At 44.0% G+C, this 16,699-nt stretch overlaps 1 protein-coding gene across 2 annotated transcripts in view; it reads left to right on the top strand.

The window, feature by feature from the left end:
- Nucleotides 1–11,906, top strand: part of LOC143926583 (uncharacterized) — a 203,830-nt gene extending 191,924 nt beyond the window's left edge. Inside the window, exon 16 of one of the 2 annotated variants that reach the window (XM_077450456.1) lies at nucleotides 9,930–11,906. The gene's annotated coding sequence lies outside the window, so the exon portion shown is untranslated. Of the gene's footprint in view, nucleotides 1–5,041; nucleotides 5,693–9,929 lie in introns of those variants that run through there. The other variant, XM_077450455.1, reaches the window with a different exon arrangement.
- Nucleotides 11,907–16,699: the final 4,793 nt, after the last annotated feature.

The raw sequence follows: 16,699 nt of genomic DNA, 5'->3' as shown, positions 1-16,699 counted from the left end.
ATTATGTGCCCCTTTGCGTTGGTCTATCACATAAAATCCCAATAAAATACATTTACATTTTTGGTTGTAACATGACAAAATATGGAAAATTTCAAGGGGTGTGAATACTTTTTCAAGGCACTGTAGGTTGACAGGTTATGTCGGCTTGTTCAGGTAAACCCGAAGTAACAGATATTAATCAACCAGATATACCCTTTCTCAATGGAGGAGGCTTTTTCACAGCAGCTAGTAAACATTTTTAACCCCAAGCTGTTAACCATTTTTTCTCTCATATTCAAATAATCTTCATGCAGAATAAGGAAAATAGTGCATTATGACCACTAGAGGGAGCTGATAATTACAGTTAATCAGTATTTATTTCCATCTAAAGGCCATAATGTGGTATTTCCCTGATTCACACTATGAAGAACATTCAACCAGGAGAGAAAAATGCCTAATAACATTTGATTTTGTCCCCATTCACACAGAACAAATGTACATTCAGTTTCACAGGATGAATAGCGCTGCAAATTTGTTATAGATACCCCCTTTCGTTTGCTAAAGCCCTGTGTATCATAACCAATTGTCATGATTTTTTTTTCACACAATATATTTTTCACATTTATTTTTTAGCCTTTTCTGCATTTCTCATGCTGCTGCTCTCTTCCAGCCTCGTTTAGGCACTTCCTGTCTCCATGCTCTCACTCCAGCATTGACTGCACAAGATTTTTCCGGCTTCCTGATAGTGATAACACTGGACTATGCTTGTGCAATATGTGTTGGTGTGGCGGCTTGTAGTCTCCATCAGGGTCACAATGTCATAGGGTGACAATGCAGGTGCATAGTTGGGAGACAATTGTCAAATTATAGCAGGAAGTGCCCGAACAGGGACCTTCATGGTATGATAACCAGGTGAAAATGTAATCAAAGCTGCATTTTGAAAAAATAAAACAAATTTTAAATTTGCAATAACTTGCTAAAGCTTTTTAGGAGAGTTACATGATTGGTTTTACATATGGAAAGGTATGGCACATGGATCAGCTAGAAACTTCAAGCAAACCTATAATCTAAATTCAGTTTTACTATAAGCATAGCTCCCAACTGTCCCTGATTCCGAGGGACTGTCCCTGATTTGGAGCAATGTCCCTCTTTCCTCCTCATTTGTCCCTCATTTTGGTCTGATCTATATAGTTGTATATAAAATGCACTTTTTATCTTTCAAAAAGTGTTTCCCAGAGCTAAACCTTTCATCCAAATTCAAAATTGCTGCATTTGTACATTTTACAAGCCAATATAAAGGAATAGTAGTGGGGGAAAAGCACTTGTGGATTTAATTAACTTTTTTTTGGTTTGGTTTGTTTTTTTTTGGTTTTGGGTGTGGCAGGGGCGTGTTCTATGCCTACATATGCTTGTTAATAGTTGTCCCTCATTCCTATCTCAAAATGTTGGGAGGTGTGCTATAGGCCTAGTTCATACGGGCGTACTTAAGTGTATACCTCTGCAAAGGGCCACGTTGGCACTCATGGTATACACAGGTGATCTGTGCATTCCCATGCAGGCAGTCCAATTCATGTCAATGGGGATACAGCAGATGCACGGACACAGCCACTGGTCCCAAATTCACAGCTGTGTGGGTGCTTGCCCTAAATGCAGACGCTGTTTTTCTGGCGACACTCACCCGTGCACACTTGCCCCCCGCACAGCTGTCAAATTGGGAGCAGCAGCCGTGTCCTTGCAACCACAGCGTGGCAAAATGTCATCAGCACACCAAGGATTCCTCAGAAGGGTCCAAAGCCTTATTCACATGGTCACACGGTACACATACGGCAATGTTTAACCACTTCCCACCCGGCCAATGCATATATACGGCCAGGTGGGAGCCGTCTACTTCTGATAGGACGTTCAGGAACATCCTTCAGAAGGAGCGGGATCGTGCGGGCGCGTGCCCGCGCAGCGGCGCGATCCCGACGTGCTCGTGTCACCCGGACACGGCACATCTCAGATCGGCAGGAGGGCTCTGTGATTGGCCCTCCTGATCATATGACGGCCGTGTCCAATCACGGCCGTCATGTGATGTAAACAAACAGCCGGTTGCTAGGCAATCGGCTCCTCCTCTCCTCACACAGAAGTCATCGCTGAGGAGAGGAGAGCAGATCGCTACAGCCGGCTGATGATCAGTGAGTATGAGCTGTTTTTACAGCTTTTTACTCACTGATCATCAGTCTAGTGTAAACACACCACACAGTGTAAACACAGTCCCCACATATGTCCCCATAACACACATGTCCCCAAAACATACATGTCCCCAAATAATAAAAACACATGTCCCTAATAATAAAAACATGTCCCCTACATATGTCCCACTAAAATCACATGTCCCAATGATTATGTGCACACATATGTATGTGATCACCTGCACACATATGTACATGATCATTTGCGTACATATGTCCGTGATCACACAAACCAATTATACACTTAACAGAATTTTTTTTACCAAAAACAAGTAGCAGAATACATTTTAGCTTAAATTTATGACAAAATTTGATTTTATTGGATTTCTTTTAAAATAGAAAAAAGAAAATATTGTTTTTTTTCCAAATTTCCGCTTTTTTGCGCTTATATCGCAAAAAATTAAAAACAGAGTCGTGAATAAATACCACCAAAATAAAGCTCTATTTGTGCGAACAAAGTGATAAAAATTTCATTTGGGTACAGTGTAGCATGACCGCGCAATTGTCACTGAAAGCGCTAGAGCAATGAAAGCTGAAAATTGGGCTGGGAAGGAAGGGGGCGAAAGTGCCCTGTATTGTAGTGGTTAAGAGCCATTTAGGGCCCCTTCATTAGGCAAGTGACAGTGACTGTTGGACCCTTCTGAGGAATCCTTGGTGTGCTGATGACATTTCTCCATTCAGATTGTCTGCGATTTCCAGCCGGTGGTCATTACAGCACCCAACACAATTACAGCCATTTCCATGAATGTGTGCATGGGAAATATTGCGTTTGGACTTGCAACCACTGCGCTCCGATTGACATAAATGGGACTGCCTACACAGGGATGCATGGAACACCTGTGCATCACATGCAGGCAAACAGCCCTTCACATGGGTATACACTTAAGCTGTGTGAACAAAGCCCAAAAAGGTACACAATTGAAATTAAGCTTGTATGCATCTAGATTCCCTAAAACTGGAGCACTCAGAATCTGGTGTAGCTGTGCATAGCAGCCAATCAACTTCTAACTTCAACTTGCTCAATTCAGTTTTGACAATAAAACCTGAAAGCTGATTGTTTTCTATGCAGAGCTGCACCAGATTTTGCATGCTCAGGTTTTAGTACCCCCCCCCCCCAATACTTCATCTACAATGACTGAAGTGCACTTTTAAAGAGGAAGTAAACCCTGATGGGTTTACTTCCTCTTTGATTCCCTGCAAAGGTAAAGCATAATGGACTACTATACATCACATAGTAGTCCATTATGTGTCACTTACCTGACACAGGAGCCAGCGATGTCACCGCTGTCCCCTGTAGCACGGAGCGTCCATCTTCCCGCTGTCATTCGGCAAAGCCGCGATGGCGTCACTCCCATGCATGCGCACGGGAGCTGCCACTCGCGGCATATCACCGTTGACAGAGATGTGCTCAGTGCGCCTGCACGCCGCTGTCCACGGCGCATGCGCCGTAGACAGCGGTGCCTGCCTTCCGGCAAATATCTCCTAAACTGTGTAGGTTTAGGAGATATTTCTTGGACCTACAGGTAAGCCTTAATCTAGGTTTACCTGTAGGTCAAAGTGGTTTGTAAGGGTTTACAACCACTTTAATGTTATGGTGCTGTCACAGACTACAATTATATTTGGTGGTTGAAATACCAGATTTAATCATCAGGTGGTGCTGCAGGTAAAACCTGTAATCACAGCTCCTGGTCTAATGCCCCATACACACGATGAGATTATCGCACGAATCATCGCCTTTTTTTCTTGCATGCTAATCTCACGTCGTATCTGATGAATTTACTAAAGTCACGAAAATTCTCGTACGACAGAATAAAAATTCGGAAGAGATGTAATGTGTTATAATACATTTGTATTGCATTTTCGAATGACAGCTATACTGATTAATCTAAAATCGTACGATCTGGCATCATTCGAAAACAATTTCCGTGCATGTCCGATAGAATAATATCGGATGAACTGTCCTGATTGGCTCTCGAAAGCTCTGTACTAACGATCTGATTATTGTAAGATTGATTTGAATGCAGCATTTTTCATGTGATTTTCGGATCGTGTGTACAGTGCTTTAACCAGTTCCCGACCAGCGCACGCTGATGTACGTCGACAGAATGGCACGGGCAGGCATATTGGCGTACAGGTACGTCCAATCTTTAATGCCCTGCCATCGCGAGCGCGCCACCGGCGGCGCGCTCGCGTGCTGGTCGGGACCCCGTGAGTCCGGTCGCGGGTCCCGTGGACTCGATCGCCGCGGGCGTACCCGCGTTCGTCTCACGGGGCTGCTTAACAGAGAGATGCCGTTGTAAACAGCATCTCCCCGTTCTGCCTAGCAACAAGTGACTCTGATCTCTGCTCCATGTGATTGGAGCAGAGATCAGTGTTCAGTAAATGAAAGCCCAGACCCCAACAGTTAGTAACCACACCCCTAGGAACACTTAACCCCTACACTGCCACCCACTGGTTAACCCCTTCACTGCATTTGTATAGTCGTGATTGCTGTATAAATGACAATGGTTCCAAAAATGTGTCAAAAATGTCCGATGTGTCCGCCATAATGTCACAGTCACAATAAAAATCGCTGATCGCCGCCATTACTAGTAAAATTAAATTATTAATAAAAATGCCATAAAACTATCCCCTATTTTGTAAACTCTATAACTTTTGCGCAAACCAATCAATAATCGCTTATTGCGATTTTTTTACCAAAAATATGTAGAAGAATATGTAAACTGAGGGGAAAAAATGTTTTTAGATATTTTAGGGAGATATTTATTATAACAAAATTAAAAAATAATGCGTTTTTTTCAAAATTGTCCCTTTATTTTTGTTTATAGCGCAAAAAATAAAAACCGCAGAGGTGATCAAATACCACCAAAAGAAAGCTCTATTTGTGGGAGAAAAAGGACGTCAATTTTGTTTGGGAGTCATGTCGCACGACCACGCAATTGTCAGTTAAAGCGACGCAGTGCCGAATCGCAAAAAATGGTCTGGTCTTTGGCCAGCAAAATGGTCCGGGGCTGAAGTGGTTAAAGTATAACTGAAGGCAACTTTTTTTTTTTGTGTTTTGGATAGAGGGGAGAGGGATTAGAACACCTGACAATTTTTATTACGGTCTGTTCCCCCCGTTAAGGAATTTTACGCTCTCTATTTGGTCTGTTAAACAATATTATTCAAAATGAAAGTAAAAGAAAGTCCCAAATTTTGGGTTATCCCCAGAAAAGTAATGAAGAAGGAGTCTTTCAATCGGGACACTAGTTCTGGTGATCTGGGGGTCCCCAAGGAATTCCCTTACTTTTCTGGGAGTTCCTCTCACTTCCTGTTTGGCTATGGGGCAGGAAGTGAAGGGAATGAAGGGAAAGTGGACACAGATGGAGGAAAAAAAAGTCTGACGGGGGTTATAACCTTCCCTTACTCTATCCAACATGACAAAAATAGTTTTGCCTATAGTTCAACTTTAAAACTGCTTTGGGAAGGGTGGGGGGGGGGGGGGGGGGGGCATCCAAGTTGCAATAGTCAGGGGTCACAAATGAATAGAGAACATCATCTAAGAACAGTGGACCTAATTTATGAAAATGGAGGAAACAATGGACTTCAGTAGTCTGTTGAGTGAGGACTAGCCAAGAAATGGAGTTGACTTCTGATGTAACTAATTGCCTGATGAAAAAACGTTCACATCCATTGTTTTCTTAGCCGCCAGATAGAATTGATATGCAGATCATCATCTTCTCATCTAGAACACTTTTATTATTTTTTATAAATCACCATGGATTCAATTTGCAATTCGTGAGAAGATTTTAGAAGACGTGTTTGGTGCCTTAGGAGTTTTCAAGCATTGACCTCATTTGACCTCACTCAAGTGCAACCCGGGGAAAATAAAAGAAAGAGAATTTGAAACACTTACGGATTATTTCCTAATGATATTAAACAAGCATTTGGTTGAATAGCTTTAGTACAGCTAAATATACAATAATATAAAATGATTTTCTTCCTTGACATATTCATTACCATCTGTCCTTGTTCTGCACTTTGGGTTAGGGCCAAGGTGCCGTCTGTTACTTTGTATGAAGCTCAGAAGACACATGGGAACTTTTTGGATTGCAAATGCTCCAGTTTGTAAATAAGTCATATATATAACTAAATATAACACAAAGGAAGCGCAGTTGGCTGCTTCAAAGGGGTACAGAGTAAAGAGTTAAACCCTTTCAACGTACTCGCAGACGGGGCCTCTTTAGTGACTGGCAGTCTGTTTGTTCACAGCTGGGTGCAGACTTCATACCGTTCTCCGTTCTTCCATGGAACTTAGTGAGCTGAGGCTCTGATGTCAGCCAGACAGTATCGGTGGCAGTGGCTAGTCTAACAACACCTCTATTACAACAGTTGATTTGAAGGATTTGGACAACCTTTAGTTGTCATGTATAAGTTAATGAGCTGAGGACTAGTTGCCGTCTAGCTGCAATATTGACCAAAGAACCTATTTTATAAAGTCTAAGCCCTTGTACACACGGTCGGAGATTCCGACGGAATGTGTCCTATTGGACCGTTTTGTCAGATAATCCGACTGTGTGTGGTCTCCATCAGACTGTTTCTGTCGGAGTATCCGATGGACCAAGTTTTCCAACTTGTCCGTAAAATTTTTCCACAAAATGCTCCAATCGGACATACTCCGATCATGTGTAGCCTACTCCGATGGACAAAGTGCCACGCATGCTCAGATCAAATTTCTAGACCAAAGCTATTGGCTACTAGCCTGAACGTGGTCCCATCGTAACGAAAAAACGCCATCACGTTGATTTTCCAACAACTTTGTCCGACCGTGTGTATGCAACAGTTTCGGACAAAATCCGTCGGACAAAATCCAACGGATTTGGTTATCAGAATGTCCGACCGTGTGTACAAGGGCTTATGAGTATTTATTACAGTGCCTACACTACCAACCCCTCTATAACAACACAGATGATTCAAGGGACTTTGGACAATCTTTAGTTGTCATGTATAAATTACTGAGCTGAGGACTAGTCGAAGTCTGGCTACTAGTTGAAGTCTGCCAGCAATATTGTGGTGGTGTATCTGGATTTTGCAAAAACATTTGACACAGTTCCCCATAAAGTTTACTGTGCAAAATAAGGTCTGCTGTCATGGACCATAGGGTGAGTACATGGATTGAAAACTGGCTTCAAGGGCGAGTTCAGAGGGTGGTGATAAATGGGGAGTACTCGGAATAGTCAGAGGTGGGTAGTGGGGTCCCCCAGGGTTCTGTGCTGGGACCAATTCTGTTTAATTTGTTCATAAATGACCTGGAGGATGGGGTAAACAGTTAATCTCTGTATTTGCGGATGATACTAAGCTAAGCGGGGCAATAACTTTTCTGCAGGATATGGAAACCTTGCAAAAAGATCCGAACAAATGAATGGGGTGGGTAACTACATGGCAAATGAGGTTCAATCTATAAAAATTTAAAATAATGCATTTGGGTGGCAAAAATATGAATGCAATCTATATACTGGGGGGAGAACTTCTGGGGGAATCTAGGATGGAAAAGGACCTGGGGGTCCTAGTAGAGGATAGGCTCAGCAATAGCATGCAATGCCAAGCTTCTGCTAACAAAGCAAACAGAATATTGGCATGTATTAACAAGGGGATCAACTCCAAAGATAAAACGATAATTCTTCCGCTTTACAAGACTCTGGTCTGGCCACACCTGGAGTATGCTGTCCAGTTCTGGGCACCGGTCCTCAGGAAGCATGTACTGGAAATGGAGTGAGTACAAAGAGGGGCAACTAAGCTAATAAAGGGTCTGGAGGATATTAGTTATGAGGAAAGGTTGCGAGCACTGAACTTATTCTCTCTGGAGACGCTTGAGAGGGGATATGATTTCAATATATAAATACCGTACTGGTGACCCCACAATAGGGATAAAACTTTTTTGCGAAAGGAAGTTTAACATGACTCGTGACCACTCATTAAAATTAGAAGAAAAGAGGTTTAACCTTAAACTACGTAGAGGGTCCTTTTTAGAGCGGCAAGGATGTGGAATTCCCTTTCACAGGCGGTGGTCTCAGCAGGAAGCATCGATAGTTTCAAGAAACTATTAGATAAGCACCTGAACGGCCGCAACATACAGGGATATACAATGTAATACTGACATGTAATCACACACATAGGTTGGACTTGATGGACTTGTGTCTTTTTTTAACCTCACCTACTATGTAACTATGTAATATTAATCAGAGAACCTACTTTAAGGTGGAGTCCTGCCAAAAAACAAAATGTTTTTTAAGTCAGCAGCTACAAAAAGCGTAGCTACTGACTTTTAATAATCGGTCACTCACCTGTCCCATGGTCTGGCGATGCGGGCGTACGAAGCCCCGCTCCTCTCCCCCTCCTATCCACATTGCCAGCATTCTTACTGTGAGCGCCTGGCTGTGGCTTCACAGCTGGGCACACACTGCGCATAAGCAAGCCGCGCTGTGAATGGCCAGGCAAACTTCTGGGGCCTGTGACGTGCCCCAGAAAATTGCAGGGAGGGAGGGGGGAGAGGTGAACTTCCTTCCGGTGCCACAGACCCCCAGGAGGAAGTGAGAGCTGGATGCCTCTAAAAAGAGGGTATCTGCTCCTCTCCCCAAAAAAAAAGACACACCAAATGTGGCATTTCAGGGGGTCACCAACACTTAAAGCGGAAGTTACATTTTTGAGTGGAACTCCGCTTTAATACGTTTTTTGGAGTATCTATGGCAGTGCCTATCCTAACAACCCCTCTATAACCACACAGTTGATTTGAAGGATTTTGCACAGCCTTTAATTGTCATGTATAGGTTAATGAGCTGAGGGCTAGTTGAAGTCTGGCTGCAATATTAGCCCGATTACCTACTTTATTAGGCTTTATGAGTATTTATGACAGTGCCTACCCTAACAACCTCGTATAACAACAAAGTTCAAACAGATTTTGTACATTTATTTGTCATAGTTGTACATATTGTACATATTTTGTAATATTGTATATTTATTGGTCATAGTTAAGTTAATGAGCTAAAGGCTAGTCGAAGTCTGGCTGCAATATCAACCAGGCAACCTACTTTATTAAGTTTTATGAGTATCCTAACAACTCCTCTGTAACACTATTGTTCATTCGAAAGGACTGCACACAACTTTTCATTGTCTCATTTAAGTTATTGAGCTGAAAGATGGGTGAAGTCTGCCTTCAATATTAACAAATGACCTGCTTTATTAAGTTTTATGAGTATGTATGGCAGTGTCTACCCTAACAAACCTTCTGTAACAACCTGGTTGATATGAAGAACTGCACAACAACCTTTAGTTGTCTCATATAGGTTAATGAGCTGAGAGATAGGTAAAGTCTGACTGCAATAGCCAACAGAAGACTCGACTCATTAAGTTTTATAAATTTCGATAGCAGTGCCTACCTTATAAACCCCTCTAGAACAACACGATTTAAAGGACTTAAGACAACCTTTAGTTGTCTTGTATAAAGTAATGAGCTGAGGCCTAGGGAAGTGTGGCTGCAATACCAACCAGAGAGCCTGTCTATGGCAATGCCTACCTTAACCACCTCTCTGTGACAGAGATGGGAAGGCATTATCATGATACAAGGCACTTCAAACAGCCCTATCTTCATAAGTGAGGCTAATGCTGGTGGCTAAAAGGGTCAGTCCACCCAAAAAATATATATTTTCAATTTTTTAAATATATTTTCAATTTTTTTAGATTCTGGAGAGTTTATCCGGCCCTGACCGTTTCTTCCATGTCCCGGAGAGTCTGTTGGTGAGATCTCTGCACTGATTTCTTGGGTCTGCACATGTGCTGTGTCCATTATGAGCTCCCATCATTCCCGTTGGAACTTTTTATTATTAATTTTAATGCAGAGCGTAACAGGAGGAGCTGGGACACACAAAGGAGAGCGGGAACACTCCAAACTCCCAGGTTGACAGTTAAAAATGATGGCATGGAGATCTCATTACGACAAGATCTATAAAAGGCCAGAGGATGACTTAGCCCTCCAGGCAAAGCCGGTGTTCTGTCAAGAAGTGCCCCCCATCGAAGAGTGCCCTGTATGCACTGCACGTGCACCGTACGGAACAGCCCAACAGCTGATTTGCCGATCAGCTGGGCTGCCATAACCAGGGCGCATGCGCAACATTGTAGAAGGCATCTCTCAGTGGGAGATACCATTTCACAGGCACAATTTAAACCTATACAAATAGCGGGGGAGACCATAGTTCTCAGATTGTGCATTGCTGCTTCTGGAGGGCGGCTAGTGGTTGTGTTGAAGAGCTGGTGTTGTCTGTATTGCAACCCGCCCTTTCACACAGGCAAAACCAGCCATTCAACGCAGCAAACCTGCCCTGCAACACAGAGAAAACCGGACCATCAGCACACTGTAAAGCCGCCCGCAACAGCGAGGCACAATGTGAGAACTACGGTCCCCCCCTGCTGCTTGTATAGGTTTCAGTTGTGGCCATGAAATGGTATCTCCCATTGAGAGATGCCTCCTACGATGTCCTCTAGCGCCCTGGTCATGTCACTCCAGCTGATTGGCAAATCAGCTGAAGTGCGGCTCTGTCCTGCACATGCACGGGCGCTAAACAATGGGGGGGCACTTCTCCACAGAACACCAGGACAAAGGGTAGGCAGAAGAGCCAGCTGCCCTGGACTCAGGGTGTGGGATGGGGTGTGGCAAGTTCCTTTTACTTTAAGGCTGACTGGAGTAGTGACAGTGGAGTTGCTACTTCTGCCAGCCCGGCGCTGGAAGCAGCAAGGGAGGAGGCGAGAGCCAGGAGGAGGTGCAGGCTGTGCTCTCTCCCCACCTCCACCTCATAAGCTTGCACACAATGAAGGGAGGGGGCGCACAATGTGGCATCCTTGCCCTGGGCACTGGATGATCTTGTCCCGGCACTGCCTCCAAGTACCATTAACTCAAATATCACTTTTGGGTGGGCTGACTCTTTAAACTAGTATTGAACTCAAAAGCAATTATTTATTATTGCAAAATAATAATTCATTTTGGACCGCAGTCCATGAAGCCCCTTGTAAGGAGACGGCGGCACTCCAAATGAATGATATTCTGCAGGACTTATGATTGCTGTATATTGTGAACATTACTGTATATCCCAATAGGGGGCATCACCCTTATTGACACATAGGTACAAATATGCTACTGTCTCTTTTGGAGTTTTAATTGATTTTAAATGTGCATTAATAAAAAAATAGATATTTTTTATTAATAATTAATTTTTAATTAATTAAATTATTAATTAATTAATTAATTAATTAATAAAAAATTATTAAGTGTTGTGTGCCCCAAAATTCCACAGGCTCAGGTCCAAAATTATTATTTTTTGTTCCATACCAATAGGATGTGGCACTTGTACCTTTTAAATAAACGAGAATCCATAGTACCACCCAGTGATCTCTCATTGTTTACTCATTTTTGTGATTTATTATATTGCAGCTTACAAATTCTGAGATGTGATTTCTGCATTAGGTTTCTTTTTTTAGGCTTTTTTCTTTTATTATCACCTGGTGATCCAGCCAATAAGTCTGTTGATTTTTAACAGAACAAGCTCTCCTGCAAATGTAGTGTTTACGATAAACCATTTACCACTGACAGGTGTGCTTGCAATGATCAACTTTTTTTTATTCATGTAAAACCTTTATCCCAAAAAAAAAAAAAAAAAAAAAGAAGCTAGCGTTAGCTGGGGTTTGACTTCAATTTGTTAGTGTATCTAGATCTGCTAGTACATTTAACACTCCCTTCCCCCAGACTGACAATGCGGCTGTCCAAAGGTGCCGCCTGTGCTCCTTCATCCAGAATGGGGGCACTCTAATACAGAAAGAGTCTTATTGGCCAGAACACCAGGTGAAAACAGAGGGGGGGGGGAGCATAAATCTAATGATTGGTAAGCTGCAATATTTAACATTTTGGGTTTTGGGTTTAATAACGCTTTAAAATCTTTGCACTTTCAAAGCCAAATGATTTTGGTAACAAAATGTCAGTGTGATTTTATTTTTATTTTTTTTCATTTGTTCTGTGTGTTGAAAAGGAAGTATAAAAAAGAAATAACCCGTGTTATTAACTACAACATCCAATTTATGTTTGATAGAAGATTACTATAGTATATAGTATATAATATTATTATATCGTAATTAAATTATTAAAGAAAATTTTCTATTTTTCATGTTGACTTTTGTGTTATTTTTACTGTGATGCCCCAAATAATAAAACTATATTTAATAAATCCAAAGTGAGGGTTTGCATTATTTGGGGAAAATTTGCTGTTTGGGGAAATTTCATTTGGGGGGGGGGGGGGGTCGAGGGGTTATTTCAGATATGCGATGGAAGCTGAAGTGTTGCTAAAAACCAGTAGCAAAATTGCAGAAAATTAGAAAAGTATCTAAAACCAAAACTTTTTATTTTTGGATAGAGCTCTGTTTCTCAACCTTTCTTTCTTTTAAAGTGGTTGTAAAGTCAATGAGTACCATTACTGCCAGCCCCTCTGTTATAACAAGGTATAATATACAATGTTAATGTTTTGTTTTTTTAAATGATGAAGCTAAATACCTTTTTTCAGAGCGCCGCTGTGCGGGCACGCGACCTCCCGCCACTCTCCTCCCCCGATCCAAGGATTACAGTGGGAGGGGCTGAGATTCCCCTCTGGCATCACTCTGTCTGCTTGGCCCCTCTTGCTGAAGCCCTTAGATCGGGGAAGGAGACTGGCGGGATGTCATGTGACCTCACAGCGGCGATGTGAAAAAAAGTGTTTAGCAGGATAATAAAAAAAAATGTAACACTGTTGATTACACCTTATTTAAACAAAGGGGCTGGCAGTAATGTTACTTACTGAATTTACTGCCACACAAAATAGCGGCAGGATGGGAGGGGCAGGTTTGGAGAGAGGAGAGACTCTAACACAGCGGGATGGCACATAAACTGTATCATGGATCAGCAGCCATGATTACCATGATCAGTTCACACAGGGGACACAAGAACACGCAGGATCAACCAGGTATTTTACAGCATAGAAAGGGACAACCGGCTTGCCAACCGCTGTCTGCAAATATACGTCGGCAGAATGTCACGGCTGGGCAAAGTAACGTACCCGTACGTCACTTTGAATTTCCCGCCGTGCACACGCGCGCGCCTGCCACGAGCTCTCCGTGACCAAGCCCGTGGCACCCGCGATCGTGTCACGGAGCTGAAGAACGGGGAGATGCCAATGTAAACAGCATCTCTCCGTTCTGCCTAATGACAGCACATTGATCATCTGCTCCCTGTCATCGGGAGCAGCGATCAGTGTCACGTCGCGCACAGCCCATCCCCCAGACAGTTAGAAACACTCCCCTAGGACACACTTAACCCTGTAACCCACACTTAACCCCTCCCCACCCCCTAGTGGTTAACCCCTTCACTGCCAGTGACATTTTTACAGTAATCAATGCAATTTTATAGCACTGATCGCTGTATTAATACCAATGGTCCCAAAAATGTGTCAAAATTGTCCGATGTGTCCACCATAATGTCGCAGTCACGATAAAAATCACTGATCGCCGTCATTAATAGTAAAAACAAAAATTATTAATGTAGCGCCGGGACTCCTAACGAGTACGCGTTATATGTTTCAATTTAGTTTTTGCTCAAAACTGTAATGAGTTTTGGGACTATTTGTGCTAAATTGTACTTTGGCATCAGTTTGGCTGGGCTGTATAGAAGTTCTGCCTGGTCATAGGTGGGGTAGTACACCTGTGGAAGGCTATAGAACGCAGTCTGGTTGGACGCATTGAGTACCAATCTCTATCTCAGAACCAATCAGTGGGCGCGTTTGTCTCACTGCGTAATCCGGGAAGGGGTACTGAAGTCACGTGGTTCGGGGTTCCGGTCCAGAAGTTGTTGCTGACTCCGTGGTCCTGGTCCTCCTGACCAGCCCCCAGGGGTCCTCATGGCCTGGGGTGTGAATCCATCCGCTTCCGAGCCTCAGAACTGGCTAGTTCGAGGCACAGTAACTGGAAGGAGGATTCTAAGGTGTTCCGGTGCCGTCTCAGGTTTTGGAGAGGCCCAGCAACTCTACATGCGACCAGGGGAGGACTCTTCAGTAGGAGAGCCACACACAAGGCTGGCTGCTTGGGAAGAGCCTGGAAGCTGAGCTGCTATGGACATTGATTGAATCCACAGTTCTTACGGTATCGCTGGACTGGCTGAAAGATTCTGGTACAGTAAGAAAAGTTCCTACTTCTACCCTTCCAGTTGTAACTAAGTTTCCAAGTTTCCAACCAAGTCTGTGTGAAAGACTTTGAAAAGCTAGAATTACATGTTGGCTGCTAAACCCAAAACCTAAGGATTTATCCAACAGGTAAAGAGTCCAGTTGCGAGCGGCTGTTCCCTGGATTGTGTACATAGAGAGAGACTTTTATAGAGAGGCCACGGAGCAGCAGCCAAAGGCTGCTAAGCGCAGGGACGGCATGACAGTTCGTTTGGATGCACTGTCGCCGCTTTAATAGCTGAAATGTGGGCTGCTTTAAGAGGCCGGGTAGGCGGAGCCAGAGGGCGGAGCTACAAAGTTTGGCCGGGGAAGCCGAGCGGAAGCCAGGCCACTTGGAGAGCGGAGGAGGAAGAGATTCCCACCCACCCTCCCACCCTCCCCTGTGCTTGGTAGGATTTGGTTGTTAGGGGGTGTTGGCAGGGTGTGCTGGTTGTTTGGGGGTCAGTTTAGAAGGGTAAGTGGTGCAGGTGGTAATTAGGTTGTACCCATCCATGGGGATGGGGATGGTTGTTGATGTACTTCCTGGTTACAAGAGGGTAACCGGAGGAGAAAGGGGGTAGGTCACTGCATTGGTTTGGGTTTAGCCTCCGAGACAGGGGATGCCGTCTGGAGGTCAAGAGGTCAAAGATATGGTGCAGTGACCAGTAGGGTCTTGGATATGCTAATGACCCATGTTCCAGTGTTAAAGAAAAAGTTTACAAGTTATTATTATTAAAAGTTATTTATTAAAAGTTTATATTTTATATTTATATTTTGGTTAATAAATCAAGGCCTTTGGCCCTTTACTCCAAACGTAGTCTGGTCTGGTTTAATGGGGTGTGGGGGTTTGGAGGAAAGGTGGGTGATGGATGGGGGTATGTGGCAAAAGGTGGGGGGGTGGAAGTGTCAGACAATACAAATGTCATGAAGTCAGCAGGTCCAAGCACCTGAGCTAAACTCTACTCTGATACCAGGGGCGTAACTAGAAATCACAGGGCCCCATAGCAAAAGGTTGTATGGCCCCCCCCCCCACAAAAAATGAACTAATGCCACTGAACAACAGATTATTACACTCATGTGACACAGTACCCAGGCAACAGTAGAGTGTATACAGCAAACTAATTTTGGAGGGCTGGAGGGTGGATGTTATCTATGTGTACCTGCTATCAGTATGCCTTGGGTTTTGCCAGTGTTTCCCACAATACAGTAGCCAATATTTGTTTGCCCATACTGTAATAAATAAGTATATGATGCCATTATACTGTACACTGTGAAGTCTGAATATGATTGCATCAGCTACAGACTGTGTATAAGGCTGGGTTCACTTTGCAGCGATGCGGGAATGCTGCGAATCCGCTGTGGGTTCCCGCATCGCATGCCTCCCGGCGGCAGTTCACACTGCCCTATGCGAACTGCTGGGAGCGTCAGTAAAACGTTAATGACACCCCCAGATCAGTTCGCATATCGCAGTGCGATCTGAAAACTTGGACAGGAATCGGATCGCATAGTGTGAACACCCATGCAATCCGATTCTGCTGCGGACCAAAAAAAAGGGTCCTGTGCGAGTTTGGGCCGGATGCGATGCAAATTCAGCCATACTATCTGTATGGCTGAACTTGCATCGCACAGAGATCGGATGTGATTTGCACAGCAGTGCGGTGCGAATCACATCCGATCTCATAAACCGCTGCAGTGTGAACCCAGCCTAAAACTGTCTGTCTACAGCTTGAGCCAGGCAGCAATTATTGCAGGACACACTATCTGACTGACACACTGTGTTACACAAATGAGACTGTGCCAATTACAAGCCACACTGACACTGTTACACATCAGACTGTCTGTACCTTCTCTTCTTCTCAGCTCTAGCCTGAGCCTCCATTCCAAGCTGCAGACTGTGTGGGACAGCCAGCCAAAGCACTGCGCGGGCTCCTCTGCACCATTGTGGGTGGGACTGGAGGAGGGAACGACATCACGATAAGGCGGATAATTCACCGCGCCTGCGCTCAGCACCTCATTGGCTGTCACGGCACCTGTCACTGGGCACACAGGAAGCAGCCTAATTGTAATCGTGATGGGCATTGGCGGAGTCTGGCGGATGACGGTGTCACTTCTAATTCAATTGGCAGACACAGACAGCACTGATCGGACAGCACACTGCATGGTCAGCAGCAATGCAGAGTCAGAACACACAGAGGCATCACTATGCGGCGGAGCCGTGGCCGCCACCGGGCCCCGCAGACT

This window comes from Lithobates pipiens, unplaced genomic scaffold (genome assembly GCF_037356315.1).
Source record: "Lithobates pipiens isolate NorthernLeopardFrog02 unplaced genomic scaffold, aLitPip1_a1.2 Scaffold_23, whole genome shotgun sequence".
Taxonomy (NCBI): domain Eukaryota; kingdom Metazoa; phylum Chordata; class Amphibia; order Anura; family Ranidae; genus Lithobates; species Lithobates pipiens.
This window is presented reverse-complemented; position numbering and strand designations above follow the sequence as displayed.